This window comes from Lygodium microphyllum, chromosome 22 (genome assembly GCF_053477565.2).
Source record: "Lygodium microphyllum isolate KBCC chromosome 22, Lygodium_microphyllum_v1.1.10, whole genome shotgun sequence".
Classification (NCBI taxonomy): domain Eukaryota; kingdom Viridiplantae; phylum Streptophyta; class Polypodiopsida; order Schizaeales; family Lygodiaceae; genus Lygodium; species Lygodium microphyllum.
In genome coordinates, this window is record NC_141156.1 from 136,719,048 (window position 1) to 136,743,519 (window position 24,472).

Here is a 24,472-nt window from a genome sequence, read left to right on the forward strand (position 1 = left end):
CTCTCTCTCTCTCTCTCTCTCTCTCTCTCTCTCTCTCTCTCTCTCTCTCTCTCTCTCTCTCTCTCTCTCTCTCTCTCTCAAGCTCAAATGAGCTCTTCCCCCCCTTTCTCTTCTTTTAATACTCCCTCTTTCTTTTCTTACTCTCGATTTTCCTTCCAAGGTATTTAAAATCTCTTTTCTTTTCTTTCACTATTTTCTTGCTTCCTATTTGTTACAGAAACTTATCTTTTCTTCCTTTTTCCTTATTTCCTCAATCTTAGTGCATCCTACTAATGAAAAAAAGCATACATTGATCTGAATAATGTCCATAAAACTTCCAACACCTAAACTATTCAACAAAGGAGATCAAACAACCTTTGAAACGATGCCACCTCGTGAGAATGAGAATATTGGCTATTAATAACAGCATAAAAAGAATTAATGAGAAATGCCCAAGGGGAGAGAGATTTTCAGTTGTGATTGTCAAGATCTCTAGGGAGAGAAATACTTATTCAGACAATAGCCATTAATCAAGAATGGATCATCAAAGGCATTGACGGCTTGCACTTGGGCAGAGCTGTTAGGGTTGATTGCTAACACCTTGTAAGGGCCCATCCAATGCTATTGGAGCTTTCTGGAAAACTTGCTAAAATGGGATTCATAGGTGAGGATGAGGTCACCTTCTTGAATTCTTTATGCTTGATGAAACTATCAAGGTAAGTTTTATATTGAGCTTGTATGGCTTCCATGCATTATAAGACCATCATTTGAGTCTCATCCAAATATTCTAAATGCAAGAGATGGTGTTGTAGGGACTCGATATCTCCTAATCATTCTGTGATAGTCACTTGTAGAGAGGGCAATTCCAACCCAACGAGAAAAATTGCTTCTATGCAATATACCAACTAGAAAGGTGTTTGTGTGGTGGTAGCCTTATGGGAGGTTTTTGGTGCACAGATCGGATGCTGTAAGCGCGCGTAGTGAGCGTCAGAAGGTCCCCAAGAACAAAAGAACTCTACTTTTTGCACACAAATCAATGTAGGAAGCTTACACGACATGAACAAGAGACCAATTGGGTGCAATCTCCCCCCATGCCTTGTGTGAGCGCTCCACAAAGCATGTATTTTATGTACTAATAATCTTCAAGCTCAAATAATAGCCCAAATTACAAAATAGCACGCTTTTGGCTTGTGAGTTTGCTTTTGTGCCAAATAGAAATAAAGCTAATGGGTGGGCAAGAAGTCAGGCGTACCCAAGTACAATGTCCAAATACAAATATCTAAATCGTGCGCCCATGCGCATACAAAAATAATAAATAAATATCAAATGCCTTGATAAATAGGCGCGACAAAATATAGGCACCATGCCTAAGGTATGCGCCCATCAAAATATTGATGATAAATTTGAATACACGCTATCCTCCAATGCTTTCCATTGCCACTGCTGTTATCTCTACACATCAACTGAAGCATTCACAATCGTTAGTAAAATAATACAATTAAACCGACAAAAGTGAATACCTAGTAATCTTCAGCTACATAAATAAATTGGTTGGAAATCAATCCTAACCTTAATTTATCACGAGTGCGCACTCTAAACTCATAAACGTTTATTAATTTAAATATGTATTTTGCGGAATCACCCGCTATGGAATCACCCATGTACACACTAAATTAACAAAACGCCCGAAAAGGATAGGTGTCCCCATCGACTTCTCACACAAAGAATCCACTTTGTGTATGAGCCCCGATAATAAAAGTTTACAGAATCCACCGTAAAACCTCACGGAATCCACCGTGTAATATGCCTCCTGGCATCATATCACCGGGGTGGGATAGCAATTGTCCTCAATTGCTATTAAGTCTCTAGAGTGGGGTGGAGCTAACAGAGTGGGGAAAGCATTTAAATCTCTAGCGTGCATCCATTGGGCCTCTTCAATAGGATGGTTTTTAAACTTGACCAAATATCTAGAATGTCTACGGCCAGTTCTAGTGGTCATAAAGTCAGTATCTATAATAGCTTCAGGCTCAAGGATTTCAGTCTCATCATTTAACAAAGGTGGGTTTTCATAGACAGGGTGTACGGGTATTTGGCCTCTAAAGGGTCATAATAAACTAATATGAAAGGTGTTGTGAATTTTCCAATGTTGTGGTAGTTCCAGTTTAAATGCATTGCCATTGATTTTGTGTATGATCTTGAATGGTCCATAGAATCTAGGTGCTAATTTCACAACTGGGTGTATATCTACACTTTGTAATCTACGTTTTTCTATGTGTAACCAAACATAGTCATCAACTTTGAAATTCATAGCCTGTCTTTTCTTATTGGCTTGTTTTGTATATGATTGCTGGGCTTTGGCAATCATATCTTTAACTTCATCAAAAATAGTAGCATGCATATTAGCAATATCATCAGCCGTTTGAATTTTATTTGATAGTGATGCAACAGGTGTAGGCAATCTATATCCATAAATAACTTCAAATGGTACTTTCTTTGTAGCTGTGTGTGGTGTATTGTTATATGCAAACTAAAGTAAATGTAGATGTGTATCCCATGTGTGTGGTTTAGAAATAGTGTAAGCACGTAAAATATCTAAAATAGTACTGTTAGTAGCTTCTGTTTGACCATTAGTTTCAAGATGAAATGCAAATGAAAAATCAATCTTTGTTTCTAAGTTAGCAAACAAAGAAATCCAAAAATTATTACAAAATCTAGAATCACAATCAGAAATAATAACTTTTGGTAAACCATGATTAGTAAACATAGTTTTCAAAAACAATTGAGCTGCTTGAGATGCAGTTAAAGTTTTCTTGCATGGAATGAAATATGCTTGTTTGCTAAACCTGTCTACAATAGTCCAAATCATATCATGGTTAGCTTTAGTGTTAGGTAAACCAGTAATAAAGTCCATTGAAATTTGTTCCCATGGTCGTGATGGAATAGATAAGGGCATTAGTAAACCATACTGTTTTCCATGGTGTCTTTTCACTCGTTGACAAACTAAACATTCAGATACAAAGTTAGATACATCAAATGGAATTGTCACACATAATCTCTTTTCATAAAACATGAATCCATTATTGTAAGACAGCGAATCAATATGAATCCAATTATTTGCAACTAATTTATTCCAATTAGCTTGAAAAGTAAGATCCTGATGATAAGTATCTTTCATAGGAATAAGGAAATCAAATGATATGACAGAAATATTATGAATTGTCGGTCTTCTACTTAAAGCGTCGGCTACAATATTCTCTTTTCCTGGTTGATATTGTATAAGGGGATGAAAACTTTGAATGAAAGCTGCCCATTTAATATGTCGGTCAGATATTTGGGGTTAACTAAGGAGATCTCTAATGCTTTGTTGGTCAGTTTTAATTATAAATTCAGAACTCATTAAGTAATGTTTCCATTGATGTAAGGCTTGTACTACAGCTAGCAATTATTTATCATATGTAGAATATTTAAGTTCGGATGGTTTCAGTTTACAGCTAGAGTAGACTATGGGATGATTATCTTGCATAAGTACAGCTCCTATTCCAGATCCACTAGCATCAGTAACTACTAAAAAGAATGGTCTATTGAAATCAGGTAGTTGTAATACAGGAGCATGGGTTAATGCATGTTTCAGTAAATCAAAAGATTTTTGTTGATTATCAGTCCAGTTATACACAATACCCTTTTTTTAAAGTTTAGTCAAAGGTAATGCAAGTAATGAGAAATTTCGCACAAACTTTCTGTAAAAACTAGCAAGACCTAGAAAAGAATGTAACTCATGCACATTCTTGGGTATGGGCCAATTTAAAATTGCTTCTATCTTTTTAGGGTCAACCTTAATACCTTCTGATGAAACAATGTGACCTAGATATTCAATTTCTGTTTGAAAGAATTCACTCTTTTCTGGATTAGCATACAATTGATTATCTTTCAACAACTTGAAAACTAAAGACATATGTTCATAATGCTCATTCTCATTTTTACTGAATACCAATATATCATCAAAGAATACTATAACACAATGCTGATATTTCAGAAATATGTGATTCATCATTCGACTAAATGTAGCGGTGCATTAGTTAATCCAAAAGGCATCACTAGAAATTCATAGTGTCCAAATTGTGTTCTAAATGCAGTTTTGAATATATCAAATGTATCCAATCTCACTTGATGATAACCAGATTTAAGATCTATCTTACTGAATATGGCAGAACCTTGTAGTTTATCCATAAGATTATCTACCCTAGGTATCGGATATCTATTCTTAACAGTAATTTTATTTAGGTCACGATAATCAATGCACATGCGATAAGTATTATTCTTCCTCTTTACTAATAAAATAGGTGCGCCAAATGGAGAACTACTAGGTCTAATTAATCCTTTGTTTAGCAATTCTTCTATTTGATTTTGAATTTCTTTCTATTCAATTTGGTTATGCCTATATGGTGCTTTACATGGTGGTTGTGTAGCAGGAATTAAATCTATTTTGTGATCTTCAGGACATGAAGGTGGTAGTCCAGGTGGTAAATCATCAGCAAAACAATCTTTAAATTGAACAAGAAATTGTTTATGCCTAGGATGCATATGTTTTCCTTTAGCTTGAAGTTCATTCACCCAAATTAAATAAGATTTGCTACTTTTACGTAATGCACGTTTAGCTTGAGTATGAGTAAGCAGTGGAAAATTATTAGATGCGTGCATACCATGCAATGTGATTTGTTTTCCTTGAAAATAAATTTTAATTGAATGCGTAGAATAATCTATGTCAAGATTATATTGATGACGCCAAGGCATGCCTAAAATAATATCACTAGACTGTAAAGGTACAACTAAGAAATTTCTATGTTCACTATATTCACCAATTTTAATTTCTGAGTTGTGCACCTCTTGTGTTCCATTATATCTTGTTCCTAAGAATGGTGCTTTAATGCGATAATGTGTAGAAACAGTTTGTAGTTTCAATTCTTTCACTAGCTTTGCAGAAATAAAATCATGTGTGCTACCATCATCATGCAAAATAATCTTTTCTTTACCATGCACAAAACATTTCATTGTCAACAAAGAATGTGGAGTTGGCGTACCTGGCAAAATATATGAAGTAGTACCAATGTCGTCATCATATTCTGTAAAGTCAGGCATTTCCTCACGTTCTTCATCTTCCATTGCTCCAAGATAATTGATATGGACATGTGGTTTTTTCATTTAGCAATTGGCTGCTAGATGTCCAGGCTGATGGCATTTGTAACAAACTAGAGGTGTGGCTTTAGATACATTGTTGGCAATGGCAGGAAGTCTAGGAATGTTGGGATTTGGCTGTGAGAATGGCTTAGGGTTTAGATTGGTATTTGATGGTAAAGCAGGTGGTCGTGTCCAAGACTTATGAAATGAAGATGGAAAAAAACGACTTTGATTGAATCTTTGAAAATTTGAATTGAATTATTTGGAACCATAGTTACCATTAGCTTGAAATTGTTGTGGACGCTTGTCTCTTCCGCAAATCTTGTCTTCAGTGTCATGAGCCAAGGAAATTGCATCTTCAAGGGTTGTAGGCTTAAACATATTGACTTCAACATAGTAATGTCCAAGTAAGCCAGACATAAACTTGCGTTTGTGAGTCGGTTCAGGTACATCTTTGAGCGTTCGGAGTTGCAGTAGGGCATTCCAAAAACGTTCAGTGTATTGAGAAATGGGTTCACGATCTCTTTGTTGTAGAAGATCCCATTGCTTTATGGCTTTTTCATAGAATTGAGGAGGAAGGAAATTCTGCAAAAATTTCTTTTGGAAACTCTCCCAGGTAGTGGGACAATCAATGCTCTTACGAACCACAGTCCACCATAGAGATGCTCGATCGACTAAATGATTAGTGACACATTTAATTTTGTCTTTCTCAGCATATGTCTCTTCATGAAAGTAATCATCAAATTGACTGATAAATGCAAGTACAGTCTTTCCATCTCGAGATCCATTGAAAGTACGAAATTTGAAGTTTCTTTTACTTATCTTTGTTTCTTTGCGGATGGATTGGGCTTCGAGCGTCGCATCGATGGTACGTGGTATAAGATCTTTGGGTTGTGGTCCATCTTTGTCAGTGGTAGATCATTGTAGATTGGCCAATTGAGCTTGCAAAGCTTGTCGGCTCTTCGTTCTTCATCAAGCTGCATCATAATTAAATCCAATTTTTGGTCCATCGTTGGTTCGGGTAAATCACCTTCAGCCATTAAATCGTCCATATTTTGTTTCGTCATCCTGTAAAATCCAAAAGACCTCACACTCTCGAAATCTGATTAACGGGATGAGCGTAGCTCAAAGTCGGGTATACAAGGCTTATATATATTTTTTTGTTTGGCTTTTGTAGTCTTTGTCTTTTGCGGTTGCGGTATTTGTGATATTCGTAAAAATGGCGTATAATCTTCGTATGACCTGCGTATGACCTTCTGCGTTTGCTGAAATTGGTTCAGCAAGTCTACGTGTGTGAACAGAGTCTTCCATAGAGCAATAAACGAACTCTGTGCTTTTGCGTATGAACAGTCTTTATGGGAGTGGTTGGAGTAAGTCTGTGGTGACTTCTATGACTTAGTTGACTTGCAAAATTTGTAAACTTTGAAGACTTAGAAGATTAGAGAGTTTAAGTAACTAAGCTTTGTGAATTCTGACTATCGACGATTTAGGGGGGGGCCGTTTTTCACGCTGAGGTGCCGCTGCTACCGATTCATTGAATTGTGGGGCTTTTAAGCTTACTAAGCTTTAAGTTTAAGCTTTGACTTAAAGCTTTTGAAAGTTGTGAGCTATGGAAGCTTATTGTTGATTGTTTGAAAAAACGTATTGAAGAAGGAGATGTAGAAGTGGTCCTTTGCCTCCTCAGGCCGGTCCTTTGCGAGCAGAGGATGTAGATAGAGGTTCTTGACTGCCAGGAAGTCACTTGTATTGACCGTTCGCAATGAAACTGTTTGTAGAGCTCGCTTTGCACAAGATGGTAAGCGATTGGAAGCTCTCAAACTCAGCTTCGCTCTGATACCACTGGTGCATAGATCGGATGCCGTAAGCGCGCGTAGTGAGCGTCCGAAGGTCCCCAAGAACAAAAGAACTCTACTTTTTGCACACAAATCAATGTAGGAAGCTTATACGACATGAACAAGAGACCAATTGGGTGCAATCTCCCCCCATGCCTTGTGTGAGCACTCTACAAAGCATGTATTTTATGTATTAATCATCTTCAAGCTCAAATAATAGCCCAAATTACAAAATAGCACGCTTTTGGCTTTTGAGTTTGCTTTTGTGCCAAATAGAAATAAAGCTAATGGGCGGGCAAGAAGTCAGGCGTACCCAAGTACAATGTCCAAATATAAATATCTAAATCGTATGTCCATGCGCATACAAAAATAATAAATAAATATCAAACGCCTTGATAAATAGGTGCGACAAAAGATAGGCACCATGTCTAAGGTATGCGCCCATCAAAATATTGACAATAAATTTGAATACACGCTATCCTCCAATGCTTTCCACTGCCACCACTGCTATCTCTACACATCAACTGAAGCATTCATAATCGTTAGTAAAATAATACAATTAAACCGACAAAAGTGAATACCTAGCAGTCTTTAGCTACATAAATAAATTGGTTAGAAATCAATCATAACCTTAATTTATCACGAGTACGCACTCTAAACTCATAAACGTTTATTAATTTAAATATGTATTTTGCAGAATCACCTGCTATGGAATCACCCATGTACATACTAAATTAACAAAACGCCCGAAAAGGATAGGCGTCCCCATCGACTTCTCACACAAAGAATCCACTTTGTGTATGAGCCCCGATAATAAAAGTTTATGGAATCCACTGTAAAACCTCACGGAATCCACCGTGGCACGGAATCCACCGTGTAATATGCCTCCTGGCATCAGTTTTGTATGCCTAGAGGGCTTTTGTAAGTCAATCATCCTAATCATAGCAATATGTAGTAATCATCCTTGTTAGGATCAAACAAAGAATGGAATTGGTAACTTTAACTTGGCTGTTGGCTCTAGGATAGTAGGATTTGCACTTGCAGAGGTAGATTTTGTAGATCTTTATCAACTCTTTCATAATCTTGTCTAGAAAGTGAGTGTCTTTGTCACTAACAAGCTCTAAGGGACTGCTAAAGTAGGTGATAATATTCTTGTATAGGAATAGAGTCACATTGTTTCCATCATCTTGCTTGAGAGCTTTGGCTCCATACCACTTATGTTCTGGTTCATTCTAGATGGAGGATTGATTGGTCCCATGAAGTCGATGCTCCATTTCTCAAATCGTTTTAGGGGAAGAATAGGTTGTAGTGGCATGGCACTAGTTTTGGGAGGCTTTCCCATTCATTGATAGGCATTGCATCGATTGTAAGAGTCGTAGGCATCTTTGTGAAGGGTTGGCTACCAATATCCTATGAATAGAGCTTTCCTAGTTTTTTCTTCTCCTACAAAGTGTCCACCCCATGGCTCATCATGATATGCCTTCAAGACGAATCCCTATCCCATCTCTTGCAACACATCTCCATAGCACTTTATTTGCCTTTCTTCTATAGTGTGCCACTTAATAGGGTGTAGGGGACTAATTCCAATATAAGATTTTTCTTCTCTTTATTAGAGATACCAAGGGGGTATTGTTGTGTAGCCAAGAGATTGGTAATTTCTGCATACCATGAGGTCACAATCTCTACTAGAAACAAAGTTGCATTAGGAAGGTCTGGATTATCTTTCTTCCTCTCTTCACTTTGAGGGATTTGCTATAGATGATCGACTAGGACATGGGAACAATCGAGGTTTAGTGATGACCGCTTCAAAATCAAACTCCTAGAACAAAAAGATCCCTATTATCATTTGGCCTTTCACATCAGCCTTGTTTATCAAGAAGTATAGAGCCTCACGATCCACATAAAACTTGAAGTGGATTGACAGAAGGTAATGTCAAAACTTCTCTAGGGCAAATACTATCACCAAGTACTCAAGCTCTTCCACTGTATAGTTTCACTCCCTATTAGAGCATTGACTTTACAACTTGCATAATAAATTGGTTGATCCAGCTTTGATGTGCCTTTCTAGAAAAGGATTGCACCTGATAGTCGACTAATGCATTAGCATGCACATGAAACTCCTTCATCTAGTTAGGAGAGGTAGCAAAATGGGTGCTTTAATGAGACATTGCTTCAGGATATTAAAGCCTTCTTCACAATCATCTTTCCAAATGAATTCTACATCTTTCCTCAAGAGCTTATGTAGAGGGGCTGTGTTTGTCGCAAAATGTACAATGAACCGCTTGTAATAGCCCACATGGCCAATAAATCCCCTCAACTGTTTTAGATTGGTGGATACAGTTAGGGCTGCAATCTTCTCAATCTTTACAAGATCTATTGCTATCCCCTATGCAGAGCCAATATGGCCCAACATAACTCCTAAGGAGACTTCAAATATACATTTGTCACAGTTGAGGGAGATTTAATACTCTTGGAATTTCCCAAAGCATTGCTCCAAGTATCCCCAATGCTGAAAAACTAGACTGAAAATATAAAAATCATCGAGATATACCTCAATAAAATCATGCATGTGATTTTAAAATGTGGCCATCATGACATATTGGAAGGTAGTAGGGATGTTACAAAGCCCAAATGACATTACTTTGTAAGCATAGATCCCCCACTTTGTAGTGAAGGTTGTCTTGGATTGGTCCTCTTCTACTATCTGGACTTGGTTGTACCTATTGAAGCCATCTAGTAAGCAATAGAACTCATGTCCTACCACCACCGTGTTTAACAATTAGTATGTGTGAAAGGAATAGGAAAATAATCCTTCTTTGTCTTGGAATTCAGCTTTCAAGAGTCCACACAGAATCATAGCTAGGTGCATGTGTGATTAAGTGATTCATTTGTCATCGATTTTTTGTTATTCAACGACATGTTTTTTGTTGCTCAGACGATGCCCCAAACCTTGAATGGCAGAATCATAACCAACCCTCGAATGGCCCAGTTACATTTGCCCACTCAGACATCCCTTCTCAAACTCGGACGACCGAGTTGGTCCACTAGGACACTTAAAAAGTTCACTTAGATAGTCTAGCTTGGATGCTTGGATGGCCAAATTGTCCATTTGGACACCTTCTCAAACTCAGAGGGCACCCCTTTCTAAGCAAAGCAAGGAATACACTAAAGGGGAATTAAGTTGAGAAACAAACCCACCAATAGGACTTGCAACAGCCTTGGGACCGCGAAAACAAACCTAGATACTCAATATTGAGAAGCGAATAGTCTCAAACTACCTGACAAACCGAGTGAAGAAAGAAACAAACCATAACTAGAGATGTGTCCTTAGCCAACCTAATCACCCTCATTGACACCTTAGTAGTTCAAGAGATTGCCAACGTGGCAGGTGCTAGCATGGACATGTGCAACCAAGACCTCAACCTAGGTGATTTTACTAGTCGACATATAGCAACTCATATCACGATACGACCGTTAAATGAAAATAGCACACCACCATGAGAGATCCACATATGAAATCATAGCTGATCTCGAGGAGGAGAGGAGGCTAGGAAGAGTTGACTTGCAACACTTAGCCAGCTATAACTAGGAGCAACATGCTCAGAGGCTATGCCAAGAGATAGAGCTTAATGAGGTCCATGAGAGATCCACATATGAAATCATAGCTGATCTCGAGGAGGAGAGGAGGCTAGGAAGAGTTGACTTGCAACACTTAGCCAGCTATAACCAGGAGCAACATGCTCAGAGGCTATGCCAAGAGATAGAGCTTAATGAGGTCCGACGAGTTCCAACCATCACTAGCAAAAACAAAGCACAAGGAAATGCCAATAGCGAGAGAGCGTTAGAGGCTGATCTTACATTGAGTGAGCTTCTCACAAAGTAATTGTTACATAACATTGCCATAGAGCAAAGTAGAGTAGCTCTAGCAACTCCGTTGCTAGCTAGACTGGGAATCATCCCAAATACTAGAAGTCGGACCAATATACCTATAGTTGTAAGGCAACTTGAGAAGTATCAGTCATGTAACAATCCTCACAGCTTCATTGAGAAATTTGAGCAAGTGTGCGAGGAAAATAGCCTCATGGACCCTGCTCAATGTGCTCAAGCTTTTAGACTCTATCTAGGGGACAAGGGATGAACTTGGTTTACTAGCCTAGACAAGCACAACAACTTCAATATCCTAAAGGATCTTTTCATTAAGAGATTTTCCAAAGAAGGATACTCAGACAATCTCATTATTAGGTTGATGAATGTCAGCCAAAAAGACAAGGAGGAAATCCAAGACTCTGTCACTCATGTGCTACAAGAGGATTCTAGAGATGGAGCCACCCAATGAGAGAGCAGTCTCCACCGTGTTTATCAATGGAATTTGAAATGAAGAGATCTATAAGGCCTTAGCTAGTAACTCAAAACCTACAAAGGGATGTGTTATAGGGTCTTTGAAGAGGCAATATGTGTGGATGACTTGTTGAGAGAGAGAAGATCAAGGGTTATATCACAAGAGAACACCACTTCTAGGAACACCGAGAGAATCACAACACTTAGAGACCAATCAAGGCATAGCATGTAAGATAAGGGAAAAAACATAGACCAAATCCAAGAGATAGCTGACTTGAAGTTAGAGTTGGCCAAGCTGTCAGAGATGTTGAGAAGGCCAGTGTGACCCCACATGTAGTGTGTGCATTGTGGTGGAAAGCATCTTCTAGATGAATGTCCCAATCCTAGATCACATCCTTGTGCTAATTGTGATAGGTTTGGACATGATGGGTTGCATTGTTGATTGCCAAGAAGGCTCCCATACCCACAACCCTGTACTCAACCCTATTATCCAAGGAATAGGTAGCCCAACTTTTTTTTTGGAATAGTAGCTCCATTAGCTCTACCATCGCTCAATGACTCGAAGCTACCTATCCCTAGGATTGACATCAACCCCATGGGAATCCCAAGGCTACCTGGACCCATAGTGACCCTTTCACCAAGTGATACTTCAATACACTTTGTAGAGGAGCCTTTGGAGGATGAAGCATGTGTGAGTTCTTATGTTTCCTATGATAAGAAGGGTAATCCTATATTGATGGAATTTAGACCAGTTTTGGTTATGACAAGAAGGGTAATCCTATATTGATGGACTTTAGACTAGTTCCGGTTATGGCTCTTTAGGCAGGGGAAGAGGTAGATATCTAGGAGGAGGCCCGAACCAAGAGCCACTAGCATGTTGGACTTGTGGACATTTAGGGCACATTTCATCTCGCCCTAAAAAGGAGCAAGTAAATAAGAACAAGGTTAACTTGAGATGTCCGAAGTGTGGAGTTACACATTTGTATGTTGATTGCCCTAGATAGAAACCCTTCACTAGTATGGCAATTGTGCCATCATTACCACTTGGATTGTTTAGTGTCAAAACACTTGATGACGAAGCCACACCAATCCCACTCAATGTTATGACCCGAGCTCAAGTGAAGCAGGCCGGTATCTCATTACCTAGACCCAACAACTTAGATGCAACATCTGAGGGGAAAAAGAGCCGAAGAAGGAGAAGGAAGAGGGTGGGTGCAAATATCACACTCAAAACTGATAGTGCCATTGCACTGACCAAAGAGAAACAGGTTACGGACATGGAGGTAGAAACATTTGCTTCTAAGACAATGGAAAAGGAAAGTTCCAAGGTTGGAGAATACCTTGACCCAAAACACGAATTAGAAGTGGTAGATAAACTCAAAGAGTGGGCGAGAGAAGCTCAAGCGCAAGATGCAAAACCTGTAATGGAGAATGAGATTAATGAGCTCTCTAGCATGAGTCCACTAGTCTTTCCTATGCAAAACCTAGATGCCACGAACAAATGAACTACCCAATAGCATTGGTAGGAAAGCCTTGAGTTAGAGGAAAAGGAAAAGGTGGGCAATTTGCTCACAACATTGATATCAACTCTTGTAACCTTGTCATTAGGAGAATTACTTAGGCAAACCCCATGCTATGGCAAGTGTCGAAGCAGTGGGTAGAAAGACCTAACAGGCATGGGGAAAATGACTTGCTGAACTATGACATAGAGATGCATATACCAAGCTTAACCTTGAATCCATTATCTAGATCCCTACAAGTGAATGCGTTTTGGGAGGGCACAAAAATCCACCCAATCTTACCTGTTGTTGCATTAAGTGATGCCACATGAAAAGGAATTATGGACACAAGAGTAGGAGTTAATGTGCTTAGCCACACAATTCTATAAGCTTGGGGAAATCCACCAGTGAAAATTGCATGATTTAATGTTACACTAGCGAATGGAATGAAAGTCACACCATTTAGAGTGCTAAAATATTGGCCTCTAAAGATAGCAAGAATCCAATTTTTGGTTAACTTCATAGTCATGAAGGGAGTAGACTATGATATTCTATTAGGTAGGCCATGGATGAGTAATGCTTGAGTGATAGAGGATTGGGGTAATGGCCTGATATTCTTGGGAAATAGAACAGAAGTTGTTCGAGTAGAGATGGACACTTGGAAAATCTCACTAGTTGGCCTTGATGCTATCTCTATAGTACTAAAGGATGAATCACAAGAAAAGCGTAAATGTGGACCCTTAACTAAGTATATTCCTTGCCTTGAGGATGAGCATGATTGTATGCATGTATTGGCAACCATCGACCTGCCACTCTTAGATGATGAGGATGATGATAGGCAACAAATTGTAGAAGTAGCTAGTAAACCCAATGAAGTCACATGTTTCGAGTTACCTAAGAATGATGCTAGATCATTCGTACCTCTCTACATGATGGCTAGAAGCCAACAACCACCTATCACCTACCATGTACCAACTAATAAACTTGAACTCCATGGAATTCTTGTGTACCTGATGCGAGAGCTAGTTGGTAACCTAGTTGCAAAGTTTAAATCTCTTAAGGATCTCATGGAGAATTTAGAGTGGCAATGGACTAAGGTGCATGACCTAAATTTGTTGTACAACTAGGCCCTCATTGTGGATGAGAAAAGTATTATGAACAGGAGCCATGTGAATGACGAATAGTTTGAGTATGAGTATGAAGACTGCAATTCCAATGGTGAGGAAAGTCCTATGAACAGAAGCCATGTAAATGATTAATAGTTTGAGTATGAGTATGAGGATTTGAATGATGAGTATGAAGACTGCAATTCCAATGGTGAGGAAAGTGAGAAAGAAACCGAAACCATAGAATACAACATAGAGGGACTAGTGATTGAACAGATAAGAGCAGAATCTAAACCCCGAGAGGCTAGTGCTTTTAGGATGGAAAGAGGAGTCATCAAGGTAAATTGTGATCATGCCTAGTTAGAGCACCTAGATGTAATGGACTATGAGCGAGATGAATTAGGTCAATCAGGTGCCACAACGCCATTGCTTAGAGCGGAATCAGTCTTGGAGCTTCGACCACCATAAAGGGAAACTCCTTCTTCCAATGAAGGTTGTGAGTTCAATTCTGAGTCAGAAGTTAGCTTTAGGAGTGGTCCAAAAACTCAAGGACCATCTAAGACCAAACACATCAAAGGGGACCTCTAGGTCCATCTGAGATGCAAGAGGCTCAAAGAAGAAAGAAGGAAATAGTCCAAGTCCTTTAAAGCTGAATGACAAAAGAAACCACATAACTTACCCAAATGCTTCACTAAGTATAAGAAGGATGACTGTATAGTGGTGCTAGTAGGAGCCAAACGAGTAGGATAGGTTAGTAAACCCATTGAAGGACTTGCTAAAGTTAAGGAAGTCAACTTAGTAAGGGAAGGGGACAAGCCTTGATCTGTGTACATAGCCAATGACATAACTGAGCAAGAGGAGCATAGTCACATTAATATCTTATGAGAGTATGTGGATGCATTTTCTTGGTCCTTAGAAGAGCTAAAAGGAATCAATCCAAGTATTGTGACTCACAACATTTCTATGACCCCAACACAACACTAGTCAAACAAAGATCATACACAATGAATCCAAAGCATGCTCGTGCTAGGAAGGAGGAAATAGACAAGTTGTTGAATGCTGGATTCATTTATAAGATTGAGCATATAGACTGGGTATCACCCATAGTAATTGTCTTGAAGAAGAATGGGAAGATTTGAGTGTGCATGAATTACAAAAAGGTCAGTGTAGTGACAAAGAGAGACAATTATCCATTACCGTATACCAAGCACATGCTTGAGAGAGTGGTAGAGAAGTAAGCCTATAGTTTCTTGGATGGCTTCTTTGGCTATAATCAAGTGCAAGTGCATCCAGGTGATAGGCATAAAATGGCATTCACAACATAATGGGGTGTGTTTGCCTATTGCCTACATAGTCATGCTTTTGGGCTGACTAATGCGCCTGCTACCTTTCAACATCTCATGTGTGCCATTTTCAAAGACATGTTTAGAAAGTGGCTTGAAGTATTTGTGGATGATTTGTGTGTTCATTCCAATTGGGAGGAGCACCTAGACAAACTTTCCATAGTCTTTGAATGGTATAAGTAATATGGTGTCTCACTAAACCCTTAAAATGCTAGTTCTAGGTAAAGCATGGATGTATCCTAGGGTGCATGATCTTAAAAAATGGCATTACTATTGACTTTTCCAAAGTTAGGGTGATTTTCAGTTGACCACCACCAACCAACTACAAGGGAGTTCAATGCTTTCTCAGCCACATGGAATACTATCAATGGTTTGTGTTGAATTACGCACTCATTGCACGACCACTTTACAAGTTTTTGATTGTATTTGAGTGGATTGAGCAGTGCCAATGTACTTACAAAGAATTGAAAAAGGCTCTAATTGATCACATCTATTCTACGAGCCCCAGATTGGTCCATTACCTTCCATGTGCACATTGATGCATCAAAGTTTACCATGGGAGCAATTCTGTTCCAGCATGAAGATCATAACTTGGATTACCTAGTGAGCTTTGCAAGCAGATAACTCATTGACACGAAAATGAACTACTCTACAACAAAAAGGGAATGGCTAGCTATGGCATTTGCTATTAAGAAATTTTGACATTACCTTCTAACTACACCTTTTACTTTCTTTATTGATCATTAAGCATTGCTTTATCTTGTGAACAAACCGTATGCAACAGGATGCATTGCTTGATGGTTACTTTTGCTATTAGAAATTGATTTCTATGTGGTAGTACACAATCACAAACAACATTACATGGTAGACCATATATCTCCTATAACATAGGAGAAGCAGCTGGGCAAGGCATTGTAGATGACCTATCCAATGCACATTTGTTTAGAATGTCTAGGAAAAGATATTTTTAAAGATCAGATCTTACACCTTATTGGGTAGAAAACATAGTCCACATTGAAAGGGATGTTGTCAACAATGTTATGACAGCCTTATTGCACTTTCATATATATATGAATAAAGAATATGGGCGGTCATTGTACATGGGCATGCCCAAGGGCCTTTTACCCCAACAACCTCCCACTAAAAGGCTAATGGGCCAAGGAGTGAAAAAAGAAAAGAAAAGAAAAGAGATAAGGTGAGGAATCATGACATCTCACCCAACACCCAATCGGAAACCGAGCTATGCAATAAGTGTCGGGAATCTCTGAGTCCAAGACATCCAGGAGGCAAGTGATTCCGCAGCTCCATACAACGGAGTAATCCAGCACAACTCACGAGTGCAAGGCTGTACATCATCATCATCAGAATAGCGCATAGCATCAACCTGGTGCATACAAGACAGCGGAGAGCATCCAAACTCTCTAGAGTCCAAGACATCTAGGAGGCAAGTGATCCAAACTCTCTAGAGTCCAAGACATCCAAACTCTCTAGAGTCCAAGACATCCAGGAGGCAAGTGATCCCGCAGCTCCATACAACGGAGCAATCCAGCACAACTCACGAGTGCAAGGTTGTACATCATCATCATTAGAGTAGCGCATAGCATCAACATGGCGCATACAAGACATCGGAGAGCATCCAAACTCTCTAGAGTTAATCACTGAAAGAGGGCCAGCATCTCGGACATAAGTCAGAGACGGGGTCTCAAGATAGTATGTGACCTCAACGAAGCGGAAGACTGACATACGGTTGTAGAATCAGCCATAAAGCACACTGAACACGCATCAAGAGGCCTGAGAGGTGTTTGTGTCTCATAAAAGACAGCATGACGGCTGCGTATAACCTGCTGGGCATCTAAATCCCAAAACCTGTAAGTCGTAAAGTCACCATCTCCATAACCAAGGAGGACACATCTACGTGACATAGGCTCATGTGGCATACGTACAAATGCCTGGCAACCAAACATCCTCAAGTAATCATAGGAGGGTGGCATGCCACTCCATGCCTCATGGGGTATAATACCATCCAAGGTCAAGCAAGGCATCCTGTTAACCAAATAGACTGCCATCATAAGGGCCTCAGCCCAAAAGCCATAAGACAACCTAGCTGTGGTAAGCATAGAAGCAACCTTTGCCTGTAAGGTCAGGCACATGCCATGAGCAATCCTATAATACCATGGGCATAAGAAATCAATGCCATACTGTTGACAAGAGGTCCGAAGGCTGGGAGACAGAGCATGACTCTCATAAGTGCAAGCACCTAGGCCTACTACCAACAAAATCCATAAACCTGGCAAGCAGAACTGCAGCATCCTCAATCTACACCAAGGGAAAAGCCCAAACACGGTGGGTAGCATGATCAACAAAGGTCATAAAGTACAACACTCCATCAAGTGACTGGGAAGGCATAGGTCCATATACTGCACAATGGACAAGATCTAGAGGAGCATGCCTCGTACGATCACCATATGCCAAGGGGGCTCTACAAGGACCAAGAGTACAATCAAGGCAAGCATCAAGATCTGTAAGTGATATAGGAGGCAACAATGAGTCTGAACGAGACAAGATCTCCATCTCTCAGTGGTGCATATAGCCTAGGCGATAATGCCATAACAATACATATGGTATCCAGATAACTGCAACCATAAAATCTCCCACATGAGAGACATGTACTGGGTAATGAGAACCAAATCTAGAATCTCTGGCCAAAACCAAGCAACCATGACAGATCTTCCATGACCTATCCTGAAGAGAAATATTATATCCTGCATTATGCAACTAACTGATAGAAATCATGCTCTCACTAAGCATGGGAACATGTAAAACATCCCTAAGAATAAGAGAAGTCCGATTAGGGAAAGCTAGGTGTATGTCCCCTATACCAAGAATAGCATAAGTCTACTCAAGGCCTAAAGGAATGCATCCATCAAACTCCCTATAAGTAGAGAACCATGCTCTATGTGGAGTAACATGACAAGATGCTATACTATTTAAAAGCGAATCAAAGGTATAGGCCATATCATTGAGCAAGTAATCTGCAGGGTAACACGATGCCAGGAGTTTAGGCTCAGCTGCATCATCATGGGTAACTACATGCACCATACCACTATCAACAGTGGTCTCACCTACTATATCACTAACTCTGCTCTCATGTCTAGTGCAGTGTAATCTTTTCTGCTCTCTAATCCACTTGAAGAATTTACACTTCATATGCCCTATCTTTCCATAATGAAAGTAAACAAAACCTGTAAAACATGTAGAAGAGGACAACTGCTCTGTAATAGCATGAGTAGGGCTGTCCAATACATCCAAGCAGCTCAAAGAATTAGGGGAACTCTCATCAGAGAGAACAGGCTCATCAAGAGGATTGTCTGCATGACTAGAAGAGGTGGAAGTCTTCATAGCATACTGCAAAGGGGACTCATCCAAATCAGAAGGGGAGAACACAAAGGCATCAACCACGGATGCAAAAGCTCCCACACGGACAAGCCTAGCAGACAAAAGCATGACATATCCAACCACTGTAGCTTGCAGCCATAAAAGCATAAACATGCCTCGAAGCCATAAATGCATAAGCATCCCTGAAACATAGGAGTATACATAAATTTGCAGTGTCTCATATCATGTACTGACATACATGTCACGCCAAGAATGACAGGTGGCAAATAAACCTGCAAGAATCAAGCTCCAATAAAAGCCCAAATATCTGTGTAAAAGCATCCAGATAAGAGGCTCTGTAAAATACATAGCAGCAGACCATGTGCATACACGGGTGGCCATAAAGATCAACTACTCCTTGACATACACGGGCAATAGCAGCCCAAATAGCATAGATGCCATACAACAGAGAAGCAGGACAACCATAACTGTAAATCCCAAGCACTATCCAAGTCCATTGATTAGTAAGTATCCCGCATATCGAATGAAAATGAGCAATCACAACTCAATAGGCAACTGCCAAAACAAGGGAGTAGTTCACTGCTCAATACCTATAAGTGCATCCAAGTAATAGCCAAGATCCATAATCAGAGCATCAAATCCCATATAGCATCCAAGGTTGTAACATAAAAAGCCGTGATAATGGAAAAACCAAGTCAATGTCCAACTGCTCAAGGGAATACTCAAATGAATGTTGAGACAAGCTCAAACAACTACCATCCATAGCCAAAGCATAAAGCTTTCACCAAGACATCATAACCCATACTGGGTAGCATAGGCCTAAACCATGTCATAGATGAAATGCCAGCTGCAAAGAAGTGACAGCCAAATGCAAATCGAGCTCTAGTCTTAGTTCAAAAGCATTCCGGAGCATAAACAAGACACGTGGCATAGTCGAAATACATCATGACATCATATCGAGTAGCCAGGAGCACCCCATGACCAATAGGCATAACCCAACTATAGCATAAATAGCTTCAGCCTTGAAGTTTCCAGTATCAAATAACCTCTATAAACTGAGCAAATCAGTGCTCAATCCAAGCTCAAATGCATAGGCAAACCATAGGCATACATTCCCGTATGTATAGGCACCAACCAAGCATAATCGGACATGAAATGCCAAGACTTGTAAGCATAAAATTGAAGTAACAAGTGGTTGCCTTGTTTTGGACAGATTTGGGACTGTTCAAAACAGTCAATGGCTGAGCTAAATCAGCTCCAAATGCATCTCACATAAGAGGCATAACATCCACAAATGATCCGGTGCCAATAGACATTAATAGAAGCATCACATAAGCCATAGGCATACAAATACATACTGTCTTAGACCTGAGATCTGTTGCAGAATATTTTGTCATCAAAATTTAGTGAATCCGACATCACCATCGTGTCCAGAGTGTGCCAAAACTCCAACTTGGACTGTTACCTTGCCTGAATCAGGTTTCGAATGCCCAAGATATGACAAAAAGAGTGATTTTTGAGCCATTTTTGCAAACATGCGCAAATAAAATGTGAGCATGCTGCTATACTTGAGGGGCCAAATTAGGGTGGGTAGGGGACAAGCAAGATCCCAATGAAGGCCTACACAAGCCTAGGACAAGCCCAAGCAAGAGGTGAAGAGAACAAGCTTCAATGATGGAAGCTATGGCTGCCTCTTCATGAAACCCTATTGTTCACGTCAAAGAATGGATGAAATGAATGAGAGAGAACAAGATCTCATACCTCGTGTAGATGCCAGGAAGAGATCACGAAGGAGTGGCTCTGATACCAGTTGAAAGGGATCCTGTCAACAATGTTATGACAGCCTTATTTCCCTTTCATATATATATGAATAAAGAATATGGGTGGTCATTGTACACAGGCAAGCCCAAGGGCCTTTTACCCCAACACACACCCTAAAACATGGATTACCTGAATGTCCAATTAAGAAGGCTAGGCTGAAATGTTTCATTCTAAGGATTCAACCCTATCAATTGATTGCTAGCCAACTCTATTGATTAGGATAGGATGGACTATTGAGGAGATGTGTTTGTGATTATAAGATGCATGATGTATTTGTAGAAGCTCAGGGTGAAATTGCTAGAGGACACTTCAATAGGGACGCTGCAGCTCATAAGGTGCTTTGGTCTCAATTGTGGTGGCCTACACTATTCCATGATGCAGCTAAGTTTGTGAAGCACTGGGATGAGTGCCAACAAACCAAAGTCCCTATTCATAGGGATACGATGGAGTTGACCCTAGTAATAGCACGCCAACCGTTTGAAAAATGGGAGATTAATTTTACTGGTCCAATTAGCCCTATAGGACAATATTCATAAGCGAGGTACATAATTGTAGCCATAGACTATCTCACCAAGTGGACTAAAGCTCGCACAACTAGAAAAAAGAACGCTAGGACCACTGTCAAATTTCTTTGGGAGCATGTGAACTCACGGTTTGGATGTCTCATAGAATTAGTCAGTGATCAAGGCACACACTTCATCAATGAAGTGCCCACTTGTTATCCAGCTTCTTGATAATCCATAAAAAATCCTCATTGCATTACCCTCAAGCCAATAGTCAAAGCTGAAGCCATAAATAAAATCCTAGTGATTGTCCTAACCAATGTGGTCTCTGCCTCTCACAGTGATTGGGACAATAAGCTAATGGCAACATTATGGGCATATAAGACAACTTATAAAATGGCTATAGGACAACACCATTCAAGTGAACCTATAGAATTGAAGCAATCTTACCAGTTAAGTTTGCCATTCCAAGCTTGAGAATAACAATCCAAGAGAGTTCAAATGGCAATGAAGCATAGACAAATTGCTTAGTCGAACTAGAACGCCTATATGAAATTCAGAATTGCAATCCATGTCCTAATCTGTAAGAAGGCATGACACAATAATTGGTTTGACAAGCATGTCAAACATTGCGACTTTGAATGAGGAGACTTAGTGTTGTTGTACTTTGTAAAGGGTCACAAACAAAAGATGAAGTTTAGGGGGTTGGGACCTTTCAAAGTCCCATCACATCCACTATACAAGCCTCCAATGATAACACCACCCATGAACATTAGAGTGACAAATATCACAAGCATAGAAGATGAGGACAAAGAAACAATAGCACCAATCTACTTGTGCATAACGGTGAACGCCCAAAAGGCACACATATTTGATGTATTAATCAATCAGGGAGCTAACAATAATATCCTCACATATGATCATTGGACCCTCATTGTTCAACCCCAAGTGCAATCAACTAATGCTAAACTTAGCCCCTTTGGAGGGGCAGTCCTATCCACTACTAGAGGGAAGTGCCAAGTAATGATTTTGATTGAGATTGAGAGCCTCCCGACATCTTTTATGTATTGCCTAGCAAAAAAAAATGTTGGCAAAGTATCACTTTTGGATCATGCTTTCAAGAAACAGACTCACTATAACATTAACTATGACCACCTTGCCACAAGCAATGTTAGGACAGTCATGACTTTTAGCAAGGGTACTATGGCTTCACCAATGCCCACAGTGCCATTGGTAGTTAAACCTAGTGTCAACCCTAAGGAGGGGATAGTGAACCCACGCAGACACCCAGTTTGAAATACTCACATGTAGAAGCCCCAACCAAAGCTGCAATCTAAATAACTAAGCAGGTTCCCAAATGTAAATCACAGCCTATCAAGGGCACATTTGCAAGATTACATAGCTCTCATGTCCCATACACCAAACCTAAAGGAAAAACCTAGTGTTACATGAATAGGCAAAGAACCAAACCATGACGGGTGCCAAAAGCCCTATTGCATGCCCAAGGTTTTTATGATGGCAACACCATGGTGTGGTTGCTTAAATCCGTGAATGGCCCACTTGCCCATCTACTACAACCATCCAACCAATATACATGTGCTGTAAGCTAGCAAGAGGTAAAAACCAGAGCGAGCAAAAATATGCTCAATCCAAGAATACTGAATGGATATATCACCCAAAAGTCAAATCCACTATCGATAACAAATACCTCCAGTACACCACCCCGCTACACAAATAGAGAACTACATGCCCCTTCAACCACAAGCTCGATCACAAGTGACAGATAACAAACACTCCAATGACCACCTCATGGCGGAGGAAACCATAGCTAACTAGTCCAATCGAGTTGTGCACTACCTCTAACATATTAGTAAAGAACACTCCAAAATATCACCCTAATTTTATACGAGACTTGCATTCCTCATCCAAGGTCTTCGTAGGAGAATATTATAATCAACATTATTGATTACTAGTAGGGTAATTGAGAATGATACTCTTGTTATTTTCACTAAAGCTAGTCCTTCATCCCACTAACACGCTTTATTTGGATCCATCAACCATAATTAAGTCAATGTGCATGTTCTCCATGGGTTGTATTCCCTATGCTTCTAGCACTCAATGATTGAGTATGCTAACCCTAGCACTTGAACTATGATTTCTTTTTTGATAATACTTTCGAAAGCTACATTATTTCTCTTTCATTCTTTAAAATATGTTTTTAAAAGGCTCTCTTCTTCATTCTTTTGTTAGTCCATCTCTTTAGTATGGATTCTATTCTAGAGACATATGTTTCCACTCGTTCTCCAAAGGACTAACTTAAATTCATGAACTTTTCTTGCATCTTCTCTTCAAAACCTTTATGCCTAAATTTGGTGAGAAAGGCCACCTTCAGTTCGACATTTCATGTGCTAAAAGTTCTTATTGCTCATCTCTCATACCATTGAAATGCTGTGCCTTTGAAAGTGGTGGGGAATATCACCAACCAATACTCTAGGGTTCTCGCTTTATTGGCCACACAAGCTATCCAAGACTTTAAACACTCCAAGATCAATTAGAGCCCATGTAACACATGCTCCTAGTAGTGTTCCTATTGATTACATGAAAGGTTGCTTAGAAGAAGAGCAGGAAACTAATACATATATGTCCCTTTTTCTCTTCCTCCCCCATATATGTCCCTTTTTCTCTTCCTCCCCCTCCCTTCTTCTCTTTATTTTTTTGTATCCTTCTCTTCCCACTCTCACTCAAAGCATTTCTTTACAAACAAAAGTAAAGAGAAAAAATATGTAACTTTATAAACAAAGAAATTGACAAAAATTATTGAATGTCGAATTCATTTACAAAATAGAGCACATGGACTAGGTATCACTAATCATAATGGTGCCGAAGGAAAATAAAAAAAATCAAGTTTATGTGAATTACAAGGAAGTGAACAATGCAACAAAATGAGACAACTACCCACTACCGTACACCAAGCACATGCTAGAGAGAGTCATAGGAAAGAAAGCTTATAGCTTCCTTGATAGAATCTTAGACTATAATCACGTGCAACTCCATCCAAATGATAGGTGTAAAATGGCATTTGCCACCCATTGAATCGGGCCTATTTGCATATATAGTGATGCCATTTGGATTGACAAATACCCTTGCCACTTTGCAATAGCTAATGTGCACAATATTCAAAGACACGCTTCGCAAATGGTTTGAAGTATTTGTAGATGATCTTTGTGTCCATACCAACTGAGTTAAACATCTTGAAAACCTTTGAGCAGTCTTCAAATGTTGTAGGCAATACGGTCTCTCCTTGAACCCCTTAAAGTGCCAATTTTGGGCAAAACATGGATGCATCTTAGGGAATGTCATTTTGAAGAACAACATTGCTATTGACTTTTCCAAGGTTCGAGTCATTGTCGATCTACCACCATCAATAAAATACAAGGGATTTCAATGCTTCCTTGGATGCATAATATATTATCAACGGTT